General features: G+C 49.4%; 1 pseudogene; it reads left to right on the top strand.

Annotated features, from left to right (window-relative positions):
- The first annotated feature begins 9,348 nt into the window (after positions 1–9,348).
- LOC134149677 (capping protein, Arp2/3 and myosin-I linker protein 2-like) overlaps positions 9,349–13,226 on the top strand; it is a 174,453-nt pseudogene continuing 170,575 nt past the window's right edge.

The following is a 13,226-nucleotide window of genomic DNA, read 5'->3' as shown; positions in this document are numbered from 1 at the left end:
CCTACTGGGAAATAAATCTTAAAATGATGTTAGAATGTGATATAACTAGAACTTGCTGTTTTATGTTAGCATTACAGGATCATGGAACATTAGGAAATATTTTGGAGTCCTTCAGGGTTTCCTATGAGATGCTTGATTAGTTTTGCTCTGAGTTGCATTGTAAAGCTGGTCCAAGGACAGTGTTTACATGCAACAAGTTTTAATATACAAAAGTGGAAGCCTTGACTAGAGTACATGGTAAACCACTCCGGACTTCCAGTTCCCAGAGTCCTTGAGCCTCCTTTTCTCAGTAGTGTTTGTAACTGTAAATGCAGACTTGAGAGGGTTCTAGACTTTTAAAATGTTTTTGCTTTTCCCCACCGACTAGTTCCAGTTTTCCGAGTCGGTAGTTTTGGCATGCTCCAACTGGTTTCTGTCCTTAATATGTTTTGCTTTCTGCAAAGCATTTCTGTAATGGTCAAGCTTGTAAATAACTTTTTTTTTTTTTTTTTTACATTTTAATCTTTTTCCATTAATTAAGAGGTATGCAAAAACGCAGTTTAAATAAACCCCGGTATTTTAATTCCTTTTAAACCAGGTGACAAGAGACTTTTATAGAGTGTGAATGTTGGAAAAGCTGTTGATAACCAATCATGTAGAGAAAGGTACCCAGACTACTCCTTGAAGATCAACAGATACTCACACGTGAAATCTGGTTTTGAAGCACACAGCTGGCATTTGAAACATGTATAATTAACCTTCCTTTTGAGTTATAATTTTACGACTACATTTTCTTTGCTCTGTCTTGTAGTTGTATTTTGTGTTTATGTATCCTATGTTAAGGCAGAAGTGGCGATTTATAAGTGGGTCACTGCAGCCCTCAAAACCTGGGCCAGGAAATATTAATAGGTCAGTAATTACACAATTTTGGATTTCTAATAGAGACAAAAGGAATAATGTGAAATACAAATGATGCCTGTATACGAACTGTCAAATGTTAAAATATGTAAGCTTTTTATAGAGCCTCAGTCTTGCTGATTTCAAACAAATTTTTCTTCTATGTATCGCTTTTAAGAGAGCGATCAGTTTAGCTATCAGACCCTAGGTTGATGCGTTTTTGTACTTAGCTGTACTGTGTGATATTTTTCATTATTTTAGGAAGCCAACATGGGAAAAACTGTTATAAAATATGTAATGGGGTTTGAAAGCTGGGAAGGAGAATATACTGCTGTACAGCTAATAAATAATAATGGATTACCATGTGTGCTCACTGGCTGATTCTTTGTATTTATTAACTGTTTGTCCTGGCAGTGATTTCCAGACTGTAGTCTCTCCTCCTTATAGAAGGATGCTTCAGGCCTGAAGTTACAGTGTGTCTGTGCCTCTCGTGGTGGGTCTTTTCCTCTACCTGTGCTAAATGCAAGGTACCGACATCTTAAATCATGGTGTGCTGGTTTTGCCAGCCACAGGTGAATGCAGGCACATAATCAAATGTGGTTACTGTGGCCAAGCCAATACACTGCTAGTGTACAATCTGACTTTTCTCTAGCAGCTTTTTTTGTATGCCATGGATCTAAGCTGCTTGCTCAGCTGGGCCTGAATGGAGGACCATGCCCAGATGAGATAATAACATAAAGTGTGCTGGACCAGCCACTCACTTGTTTAAATAAGTGTTTTCTTGCTTGAGCAAGGAGTGAGAGTAGCAGTAGCTTTTGTTGACATTGTCTGTGACTTTGTCATCTAAACAGTGGGAATATTAGCCTCATTTCTCAGAATACAATGAAGATAAAACTTGGACTTGCCATAGTGTATGTTCCTCTACTTAGAATGAATTCTGAAAGCAGCTTAAAGAGCTGATAGAGTAAAGCGGTTGGATAACTTCAAACTGTATAAGTTCTGGTTTGTTACTAACTTCGGAATGGAAGTCACTGCAAACGACATAATACTACTCCTTAGAAAGAAATTCCTTAAAAGCACAAAAAAGCAGTTGCTAGACATAATTTTCAGTAGATGTTAAGTTGGCTAGGTGTCTCTGGTTCCTTTGAACTTGGAGAGGGGGGAAAAAGTGTGTCTAGCGGTCAGTTTGTGAAATCCTGAGCAGGATGGAAGGTTGCTTCAGCAGGTGGAAGATGAAAATGCAAGGCCTTTCTGGCAAGGATGAGCCAGATCTGGCCGCAGAGGAGGGTGGATTCTCAACTGGACAAGGAGTTTGTGTCATCAGAAACCGTAAGGGATGCTTCAGGTGGAGACACTGCTCCGAAGGAAACACCATTTGCATGAGCCTAGAGCAAGAGAGGCTTTGTGGAAGGGAACTAAGCTGTCTTCAGGCACCGTACTTTTCTACAATATGCATCAGTACTGATGGAATAAAAAGTGTGGTAACAACTGCTGTTGCAGATGACTGTCTCAGTCCCCTCCTGTCTGTGGACAGTCCAGGACTTGTGCTGTAGCACCACCGTGTGCCAGGTGGGTTGCAGTGAGCACTGTCCCTCCTCATGTTACAAATATGATGGGAAAAGAGGAGTACCATGATCTCTTAAAACCTGTGGTTTAACCCACTACTGAAAAGGGGAGCATGAAAAATGTTGCAATGCTGCTTTGTTTTAAGTAGTGGTCTGTAATGGTTCCCCGAGGAGGTCTTACATGCGTTCTAGCAGAGACCTGCCTTGGTCAACACCAGCACTACTGTACAAGCTCCCATAAGCAGCAGTTTGTGCTGTTCCCAGGTGTATCTGTACTACGTGATACTTGATGGGAATGGTCTGTGTTGAAACTTTTGTATCTGTATTACCTGCTACTTGGTGAGAATAGTCTACTGCTGTAACTTTTTAGTGCCTAGAACAATACCGCTGTGTTAAGCGGGATACAAATAAGTAACTAACAAGGTCTTGGAAATCTGTGAGAAAGAACAGCGGTTGGTCACATATAGATTGTGTGGCTTCCAGCCCCAGAATCACCATGAGAAGCAGTCAATATGAAGGTCAGAAGCTGAAGAGTAGTGAAATAGCGACCCCCAAAGCCAAATGTGGCCCCCGACATAAGTCTGCACGCGTGCGCAGTATCATAGCCCGGTTATGCAACCGGGGCGAAGTTGGGCTAGACTCCCAGCACTTGTTGGCCCCAGGCGCCGGGACTCCCACCTACCACAAGTAATCATAAATGCCGGAGTTTTCCGAAGGAGGGGGAAGCTGCTACACAACAGAGGACCACGTTGCCTTCTCGGGGACGCCCGAAAAGATTGTGCCTGCCGATTCTCCCTCTCACCATGCAGACGATCGGGACAAGCATTGGGGTGGTCCTTCTCGAGATTACCATCGGGTCGGTCTGTTTGTAAGTATCTACTAATAAACTTCTTGCTACTGAAGAGTGTTTGTGCATGTGTGTGTGAGTTTGTGCTGGCTTGCCAAACTGGATGTTTGGCCCCCGGGAATATAACTAGAACACCAGGTGACAGCCAAGCCCAAGGCACATGTTGCCATCTGCCCCAGTGTTCAGAGGAACTAGGAGAAATTGCTTGCTGTGTGAATAGCTTGCTGGTAGGCTGGAAGAGGAGAGGCTGCCAGGTGTATCTGTCTAAAAAGTACAGAAATGACTGCTTCCAAATTGTCTTTAATTGTCTTTTATCTACTGGCAGGCTGTCATGTTTCTGGGCAGTTCTTGCCCTGCTAGTCACAACCCACTGCAGCAGCACATGTGGGAAGAGGAAGCTCATTTATCAGGGACTCAACTCCTATTGTGCTTTTCTGAGCAAATGATTTCTAAGCAACATTACTTAACAAAATAGATATGCATAGTATTCTTAAATTATCAGATTCACTTTACGTGTATTGTAGGCTGCTTTTTGATTTTCCCAGAAGCCTATACAAGGGCTTAGTAGGGATGGGAGCAGTCACCCTGTGGCCATTTTCCTGTTTGCTCAGACAGGTCTGTCACTACTCTTTCACTTGATAAATCAGCTGACCTGGTTTCTGCATACTTGCTCAGTAAATAGTACTGTTATGCAGCCCATTTTTGATGTGCCTTGAGCTCTGGCTTGTGCAAGGGGCAGGTGTCTCCATTTATGTTCCTCCCACAGGCTTCTGGTTTGCCCTTGGTTGAGCTGCTCTGGAGAAATCCAATGCAGTGTTCCAGCAAGCCCTTGAATATGGGTGGCCAGGGTGGTTAAGTGCCAGCATCTCCAAGTGATGTAGTCAAGTCTGAATGCAGGCAGCACATCTCTGCCCTAGAAAAGTATAAAAAGCACAGTCTGCTCCCACCATTATTATCCTCACTGGAAAAGCTGTGTCCTGGACAGCGCATGAAAAGGTATGGTTAGCACGCGTCATTGTAGCACCCACCAGCCTGGCCACACTGAGTTAATAGGCACTTGGGTGTTTGGAGGTAGGATTAGCTCACCTGGTTTCCAGACTGCGACCAGTATCTCTCCCTTAGTGCAGTAACTGCAGACTGATGTAGAATAAGAGGAAATAAGTCTGTGAGCAAGTCCTGCTAAGGAAGGGAGGTTGTGCAGCTGCAAAGAGTGCTGTTACAGGTCTGTTTGCTCTTTCTGCTGGCATCCAGATCTCATCTGACTTGCCTGGCTGCCATCTCTGGTGCTGTGGACTGCTCTCCTAAGAGCATGCAGAGAGGGGCGGGGTCTCTGAGTGATTGCTGCAGCCTGCCAAAGGCACATTTGGCTTCCAGCAATTGAGAGCTTCCCCAGGTTAGAGAGACTAGTTCCTCTGAAATTACTAACAAGGTACTAAGCCCACTTCTTTAGCAGAGAGTATCAGACTGAAGTTTCAGTGGTACAAACTATGGCTTTTCCTCTTCTACCTCAGTGCAGAAAAAGTAATGACCTCTTTACTCTTTTGTCTTCAGATCATTGCAATGGTCTTCATGCAGGTGGTTCTCTAGGTGCGAAGAGAGCAAGTGCAGATCAGAGGACAGTTCAGGAAGGGAAGTGTGGCTGAGCTCCTTAGATCTAGAGGATGAAGAGCCACCCTGGGCAGAGCAGGTAGCATTTTCAGAGCTGCTTGACTCATACAAGGCTTATGGAGGGTAGGCAGTGCTGCCTGTGGGCACAGTGAATCCAAACTAGCCTTGACACAACTGGGCGTGTGGACATGCTGTCCTAAGCTACCCTGGTGGGAACAAGGCAAGAGCTGTAGTAAATTTGCTGGTCTGAGTGTATATTTAAGAGCAGCCTTTGAAACTTCAGCCAGAGCTCTGCAAGCTCCAAGGGAGTCTTCAGCTGAAAGTCAGGCAAGTGTGGCAGAAGGCCAGCATGGATGAATAGGAAGAAAAAAGGAAGCATAGAGAAGGTAGAAGGGGTATCATGCTACCCAAGAGTAGGCATTGCCTGAGCATACAAGGGTGGAGTTGGGAAAGCCAAAGCTTAGCTGGAGTTGGACCTAGAGGATGTGAAAGGCAAGGAAAAGGCTTCTATATCAAGGATGCTGTCTTCAGCAGCAGCAGGAGGAAGGATGAGGAAAATGTGGGTCCACTTCCTAGTAGAGCAGAGGGACTAGTGACGAAGGACATGGCTGAGGTACTCAGTGCTGCTCTTGTCTTGATTTTTACTGGTGAGGTCTGCCCTCAGACCTCTCAGGTCCCAAGCCTCATGGCAGTCTAAGAGTTACATCTGAAGGTGCTGAGAAAAGAGGTCTATGTCAATGTGAAGCTGTGCTCTTATCATCTTGGGAAGGTCTTGGCAATCTAGGGAGGTTTCTGATGACTGGAAAAAAGCGTATGTCCCACCCATCTTCAAGAAGGGCAACAAGGAAGATCCAGGGGACTACAGGCCTGTCAGAGGCACTTAGATCCCTGGAAGTGAATCACTCTGGAAGCTTTTTTTCAGGCACACCAAATATAGAGTAGTGACTCGGAACAGCCACCACGTCAAGGGGAAATCCTGCCTGACAGGCTTTTGCATTCTCTGAGGATGTGTCTGACTGTGTGGACAAAGGGAAGGCTGTGGATGCTGTTTATCTCGACTTTAGCAAGGTCTTTGACACTGTCTGGAGTCTCTGACACTGTCTCTGACACTCCACAGACTTCTTATAACCAGACTAGAGACACAGGGTCTGGAGTGTCATAAGTTACTCTCTTGAAGGTTAATTCATACGGAGAGTTTGTTAAATCATGTGAGTAATTTATTTTAATTAAGTAAGTAGCCACAAGCAAAACAGTGCTGGGCGGCCAGGGAGTCTTAGGTCCACCAACGGCGCGCGCCTCCTTCACATACAGTCCCCTTTTATAGTCTGCTAGTTTTGGGACGCATTGTAATATCCTGGTGCGTTTTGCGCATGTGTGAGTTGCTGGGGGGTTGTCTGAAGTTCTCTGGTGGTCGTGGAGAGGAAGGCCGTAGTCTTCCCCCATCTCTTTATCTTGCTTGTCTCCTTGTGAGTGATCACAGGTGTTTGCTATCTGTTGTGTTGACTCCCTTTCGGGATGTTGTCCTGTGAGTAATTACAGGCGCCTGCTTATCTTTTCTTCTTTATCCTTTTGCCTTCAAAGGAATTCCTTCTTGGTGTCCTCTGAGCATCTTGTTGCTTACTTCAGCTCTTTATAGTCCTGCAAGACAGCTAGGGCCCCGACACGGGTTCCACAAGGGGTCATATAAGCTTTTTGTGCTAACCATAATTTATTTGCCTGACACCATGTCTCAACCCTGGTTGTTGTAAAACCTCATCCTCCCCCTCCACCGGCTTATTCCTCCTTTTAAACAATGAACAAATAGTTACAATTTATTACATGGAGGACTTGAGGATGGGTAGAAAATTGGCTACCCTATGAGGCTCAGAGTGCTCAGCAATACAAAGCCCTACTAGTTATGAAAGGTGTTCCTTGGGGACCAGTTGTAGGACCAATGCCTTTTAGCATCTTTCTTAAAGACCTGGCTGATTGCCCAGGGTGAACTCTCATCAGGTTTGTGCCTGATACCATACTGAGGGGAGCGGTTGATAAAGTGGAGGACAGCACTGCTGCTCAGAGGGACCTCAACAGGCAGGAAGATATTGAACAATGAAACCTCATGGAGCTGAACAAAGGCAGATGCAATGTACGCCCCTGGGAGGGAACAGCCCATGCAGCAGACCAGATTTGGTTGGCTGCCAGTGCAGAAAAAAAGCCCTGGAGGTACTGGGAGACAGCAAGCCAGCCAGGACTCAGCAGGGTGCCCCTGTGCCAAAGCACCAGGACAGGCTTAGCAAGAACACAGACAGCAGGCCAAGGGGAGAAACTACTGCCCTCCATTTGGCTCTGGTGAGACCACATCCAACACAGTTTGGGCTCCCCAGTGGAGGCCAGACAGTAGCAGACTGTCCAGCAGAAGCCCCTGAGACCTGGGAAGGTCCTAGTATTCCAGGATGGTGCAGGAAATGCCCAGCCCCAATACACTCCGGATGCTCAGGAGGAAGAAAGAGGAAATGGGTTCCTCTAGGCATCCTGACAAACGTATGCTTGCACAACAGATGGGGAACACTTGTGCACCTGGGAACACTTGTTCCTCTGTCCTCCTCTTGGGGAAGATGTTCTGGTACACTGGCACTCAGCATGTCCTGGCACATGGGACCCAGTGTTTTGGAAGATAAGCTTGGAGAAGGGGCTTGCTGGGAGGTCCTTTGTGCTTCTAAGCTTCAGTAGGAGCTATCACCTAATGGGTACAAGAGGACAGTCATTCTCTCTATGTCCTGAATATCCTCGCTAATGCCATGAAAAGCTGGGTCCTACTACCCCTTCTGAGATGCTCAGACACCAGTAGCATGCACTCCTGTCATTTTGGAAGAGCCATAGATTCAGAGCAGGCTGTCCCTGAGGGAAATGCCTTGAACACTCTGCCTTTTACTGGTGCTTATCTGCTTGTTGATGTGGCTCTCAATGCTTGGAGGAACGCTGCTTCCACTGTTCTGTTCTTACCCCAGAAGGAGGTACCTCAGCCAAAGGTGGTCCCTGCCCTGAGCTATGCTCTCTCCAGCTGCCTTCCCTGAAGTGGTGAATCAAGGCTACTGCATGTTGTGGTTGGGCTCTGCGGAGACAGCAGTGTCTGCAGGGAGATCACTTCCTGTCTTGCTTTTGCTTTTACAGAAGATTTGAAAATGCTGTGGTGTCTGCTTGGCCCTGGCTACCCGCAGCAGTATCACCCAGCTCTGCCAGGAATCAGCGTGTCCCAGGCTATTCCACCCCTGGAAATGCTCCTTTGAGAGCCCTTGGTTGGCAGATCTCTGCTGGAGATTGGTGGTTTGTCAAAAATTATAATTTAGGGGGATGAGGCATTTGGTACTCTCCATTCCAGTTCGTACCAGTTGTGGCCTGCTGGCTCCATCAGCACATGCCCCGAGGTTCTAGTATGGTCTGCTGATCCAGTACTGAGGGGTTTGGGTTCCATGCGGTTCTGCAGCACCACAAGGGTCACAGAACAGCGTTCTACAGCATTCCAAACACCTTCAGCTTTTGGCCCAGGCCAGAGTTTTTCCTAGGATAGGAGAGTGTTCAGTGTACCAACACTGCTCATCCACATTGCCCCAGGGAGGCCACCCTGTCTCTGTCTCTCCTCCTCACTTTGGGCCAGCAGTTGTGCCACAGTGATGCTCACCAAGGAACACTTTGGCATGACACCCAGTGCCTTTCTGCTCAGGAGCAGCCACATCTGCAGTGCCCTGCCTTTGGCATTGGAACCCTTCATCTACCCAATGTAATGTTAGGGCCTGGGGCAGCCCCTCATCCAGTATCCTGCATGGGAGCAGAGCTGCTCTCATGGTTCACAGCCATCTTTGGGCACTGAGGCAGGAATGTGCACCCAAAAAATGCCCTCGAGGGGATGCAGGGCAAGAATAATTCAGGACCCTCAAAGCTTAAAGGCTGGAGAAGATGCTGCTCCCAGCAAGGAAGAGCCGGCAGCATGCACGCTCCTTGCCCATGAGAAATGATAGCTTTATCCCATGTGGGAGAAGAAAGGCTGAAGGAGATGCTCAGAAGTGCAGCCCTCCTCCCAGGTAGGCTTATGGGCTTGCTCATGGCTGGGCCTGGCTGAGGAAGCTAGCTGGGGGCCTGGCAGCCTGGGTGCAGGGTTTAGCGGGCCTGCGTGGGCAAGGAAGCTAGCTGGGGGCCTGGCAGCTTGGGTGCAGGGTTTAGCGGGCCTGCGTGGGCTGCTAGCTCTGTCGCTTTCATTTCACTTCCCTTGCTCACTCAGTAAATCTTGCCTGACGGGGCAGGAAGAGGCACTGAGTACTGGAAGGGGGAGGAGGTGCCGAGGCAGCGACACTGCTGGTTGGTAACCTCAGCGCTTCCTCCAAGCAGGGTGCCTTTTGCTCCAAGTGGGAGCTGTGCTGAAGGATGCTGCCCTGATACCTCTGTGCCCTTCCCTGGGTGGTTGCTGTGTTCCCAGCAATGGCTGTGTCTCCCAGAGGGATCCCTGCTGAGCTGCAAGGTAAGCGTTATCCACCTCAATGCTTCTTGGCTGCCACATGGAACTTGCTCATCTGGGGCCTGCTCTGTTGCTCTCATGTCTGTACTGGGGCTGTTGGGGCTGCTCATGGGTTTATTATCAACCCCAGCTCAAGGGGATCTGAGCAGAGCCTCGGACATGGGGCTGCAACATTTGTTCACTTGACGGTGCTGCTTAGACCAAAAGCGTCCCCTAATAACAGGCTGGGTCATCAGGGATGTGGTTTGCCGAGACTTCCACTGACCAGCAGGGTTTTCAGGTGCAGGATGGTGCCACACACACCTGCAGGCTTGGGATCCCCACACCAGCCAGAGGATCTCCAGCTGTTCCGTGGGACAGCCTGACTGGCACCATGTTTGGTGGGGAGGCATGGCCTACAGCCTTGCCGGGGCTCTCAGGCATCAGAAGGGATGTGTGAAATACTGTGACTAGCCACTACCAGGCCTTCAGGGGAAGTTCCCAGACTTCCAAGACCTGACTGAAAAAACAAATGACCACAGGAGGGCAAGGGGGCCTAGCTTCACCGCCACCATTGCTGCTTGTAGTGTGATGGGAAGGCATGGATTGCTAACCAGTCCCCACTGCCAGCGGAGGAGCTAACTGGGCTACCTGCAGCTTCAGTGAGGGCCAGAGGGAGCAGTGTCGTTGTGATTGTTAGTCCGCTTTGCAAGGAAAAGGCAGTTGCAGTTCTAGTCACAACAGCCTGTTCTGAGCAAAAGGTCTGAATTATGAGAAGGAGAGAAGCAGCTAGGCAGAGAGGTGAAACAAAGCTCAAGATGAGAGACAGTAAACAGGAGAGGGGTTTAGGCTTGTCTATAACAACCATAGGAGCAATAGGATTGCAAATGTGGGAAGGCCGGCACACATGACTGCTGGTGCACATCATGGCCAAGACGATTTCCAAAATAATGGAAAGGCAGAATACCTCCCTGGATGCACCATGGAGAGGGCAGGACTCAGCTGAGGCACTGAGGAGCTTGTGGCGGAAGGGTACCTGTAGAGCTCCCCACTGACCCTATGACTAAGAGCAGGAAGAAAGGAAGAGAAACAGAGACCCAGGTGGAGCACAGTACGAGATTCCAATGAACAAGGCTATTCCAAAGCATATGCAGTGTAATCCTAGCGTGGGTAGGCAAACACACATTATGTTGAAGTCAAAGGCCAGACATCCTAAGAAAACCCTAAGTGAGCCCTGGGAGAAGTCCTGAAGGATCCCACACAAGAAAGCCAAGCAGTGTGTCTGTGGAGGGCAAACTGGTGGCACCCAAGCACTGTGCTTGGTCCCAGCTGTAGCCAAGGCTCCACATGCCAATGAGCAGGTGGATGTGTCTGTCACCTGAGCACCAGACAAGATACAAACCAGGTTTGTGAGGAAGTGCACAGCTTTCCTGAAAAGCCGGTAGGCACCGACAACTCAGTCTGATGCAGCATTCAGCACTGCTGCAAAGTCATGGAGAGCAAATGGTGCCATCAGCGTCTACCTTCAGGTGTGGCTAGAGAAGAACTAATTCCTGGGGGTGCATGGGATGTGGGGCTAAATCAGTTCATGTTTGTGAGGGAGAGTGTAATACCAAAACCAACTGCTTCCTTTCTGCAAGGCCACAAAGTAAAGAGCCTCTCCGCCAAAAGGGGTGAATGGCCAGACTGAAGAAAAGGACCTGTGCCTGGTGACAGGAGTTTTCAAATGGCCTCGCACAAGGGCTTGCCACTATGAACATAGGATGGAACTTGGGGGGGAGGGTGTCAGGGCATGTAGCTAGTACTATATGGAAGTGCCTGGCACTGGCACATCATGAGGACAAATCCATTCTTGGCTCAGACATGGTAAGGACCACATCTCTGTGTCCTGCTCGAAGAAGCCTGGAAGAGTGCTTTGTGCCTTCAGTCTGTGACAACTTGATGGCAGATCCATGCTGCCTGGGGATGCCCACCCTTGCCAAGGAGGAGGTTTGTGATGTTGTGGTGCTAAAATCACCACTGTGGTTTAGGGGAGCTAGAGCCATGCACGGACCTTCTCCTCAGAGGGATATGCACATCCAGATCCCATCCCTCTCCCCTTAACCTGAGCCCTCATTCTTGGTGTGGGACTGGGGAGCTCAGGCTGTGTTTGGGGTAACAGGGATCATCTTGGGCATGCTGTGCCATGCACCCTCCTGGGCACCAGATCACAGGTACATGGTAAAGGACTAAGCATGTGTCCTAGCTTCAGCCAGATCAGTTACACTTGACATTGGTCTTTTCAGAGGGCATCACTGCCTGCCTGGGGATGAAGACGATCCTCCTGGTCAAGAGTGTCCAGCTGCAGGTGAAACCCAAGTATGATGACTACATCTTGGTACGTTCAGGGTCCAGCACTCCATCCCTTAGCTGTTAGCCTAAGCTTGATTGGGGTCCCGAACCCACAGCGCACAGCGGGAGCAGCATCTACCTTGCTGGGCTGTGCAATAGGGCGGTAACCAGACACACAGTAGGGACTGAAGGGGGTGGTTAAACCCAACCGACTGGGCAAATGGTATCATCAGAGGTATGGAAGACATTTATGTCTGTCTGGATCTTCCCTGCCTGTGCAGGACTTGCAGGGCCAGGCACACATCTGCCCCTCCTCCCAGCACCTTGTAGGGCAAAAACAGGATGGACCCTACTGCAGTTTACAGAGTGCATTGTGTGAATTATCCAGTAAGTTTTCCCAGCTTATGCTCTCCCTTGTTTCCCCAGGCAGCAACTTAAGTGCTTCAGTGGGATGTTGGGTTTCAGGGCCTCAGAAAGGCTGTTGCCTGGGGCAGGGGGAGGGGGGGGCGCTAGTCTGAACAGGATGCCAGCTCCTGTGTTACCCCAGTCCCCTGTCACCCTACTTTCTCCTGCCTAGGTGCTGACCCCCTGGTGAGCCTATGTGCTACTGGTGACACTACTGGTGAGGGTAAGTGTTGGGGTCCCTCTACTCCATGGTAGACCCCTGCTGCTCCCAGGAGGACCCCACTCACTGCCTTGGGACACCAGCCCCAGTGCGGGACCAGGTGTCCCGCATGGTGACCACAGGTACCCTGGGTCAGGAGGTCTGGAAAGCCCCAGGGAGCAGTATTAGTCTGTGGGTCTTGCCCGCAGCATGCAGCTGCATCAGGGGCTGCATTATGGCACATGAGGTAGGGTGGGTCAGATAGCAAAATGGGAGAAGGAGCTCAGATCACGACACTGGCAGCCAGGCTGAGATTTTGGGGCTGGAGGGCTCTGGCCAAGTGCAGGGAGAAGCTGTGGTCGGGCACTGCCCTGGGTCATGGGAAAGAGCTTGGAGTCCAGGGTGCTGATGCATCTCTGTCAGCACTGAGGCTGATCCAGACCTTCTCTCCCACTAGGTGCACAGCAGTTTCAGCTTGCTGGAGGTGCAAGAGATCACAGTGCGAGAGCCCAGCCTGGTGAGTGGCACTCACTGGGAAAGTCTCCCTGGGCAATTCCCACATGGGGCATGCTGGCACCCGGATTGCCAAGGCACATTCTGCTCATCTCTCCCCTTTGGAAACCCTGGCCTGGAGCCTGCTGCAGGGTCTGGGGGAAGTCGTTGCCCACTATTTTACATTTGGGGTCACCATTGCAGAGCTTTGGGAGCTTCCCACCATATTTATCCCTTGGCCACCTCTAAAGAAATCCTCTTAAAGCTTCGCCCATGTTAGCATCCTCTTTAGCCAGAGGTAAGGGGAGGTGCTCAGGGGTGCTAAGAGGGGAACACAGGTGTCTGCACCCACTCTCCTCCAGCAGACCCGGCCATGCATGCTGCAAAATCACTACTGAGAGCTGTAGGCGGCTCCTGCCTTCCTTGGCATTTGGG

This window comes from Rhea pennata, chromosome 21 (genome assembly GCF_028389875.1).
Source record: "Rhea pennata isolate bPtePen1 chromosome 21, bPtePen1.pri, whole genome shotgun sequence".
Taxonomy (NCBI): domain Eukaryota; kingdom Metazoa; phylum Chordata; class Aves; order Rheiformes; family Rheidae; genus Rhea; species Rhea pennata.
Note: the sequence above shows the minus strand (reverse complement) of the source record. Positions and strands in the feature narration are given on the sequence as shown.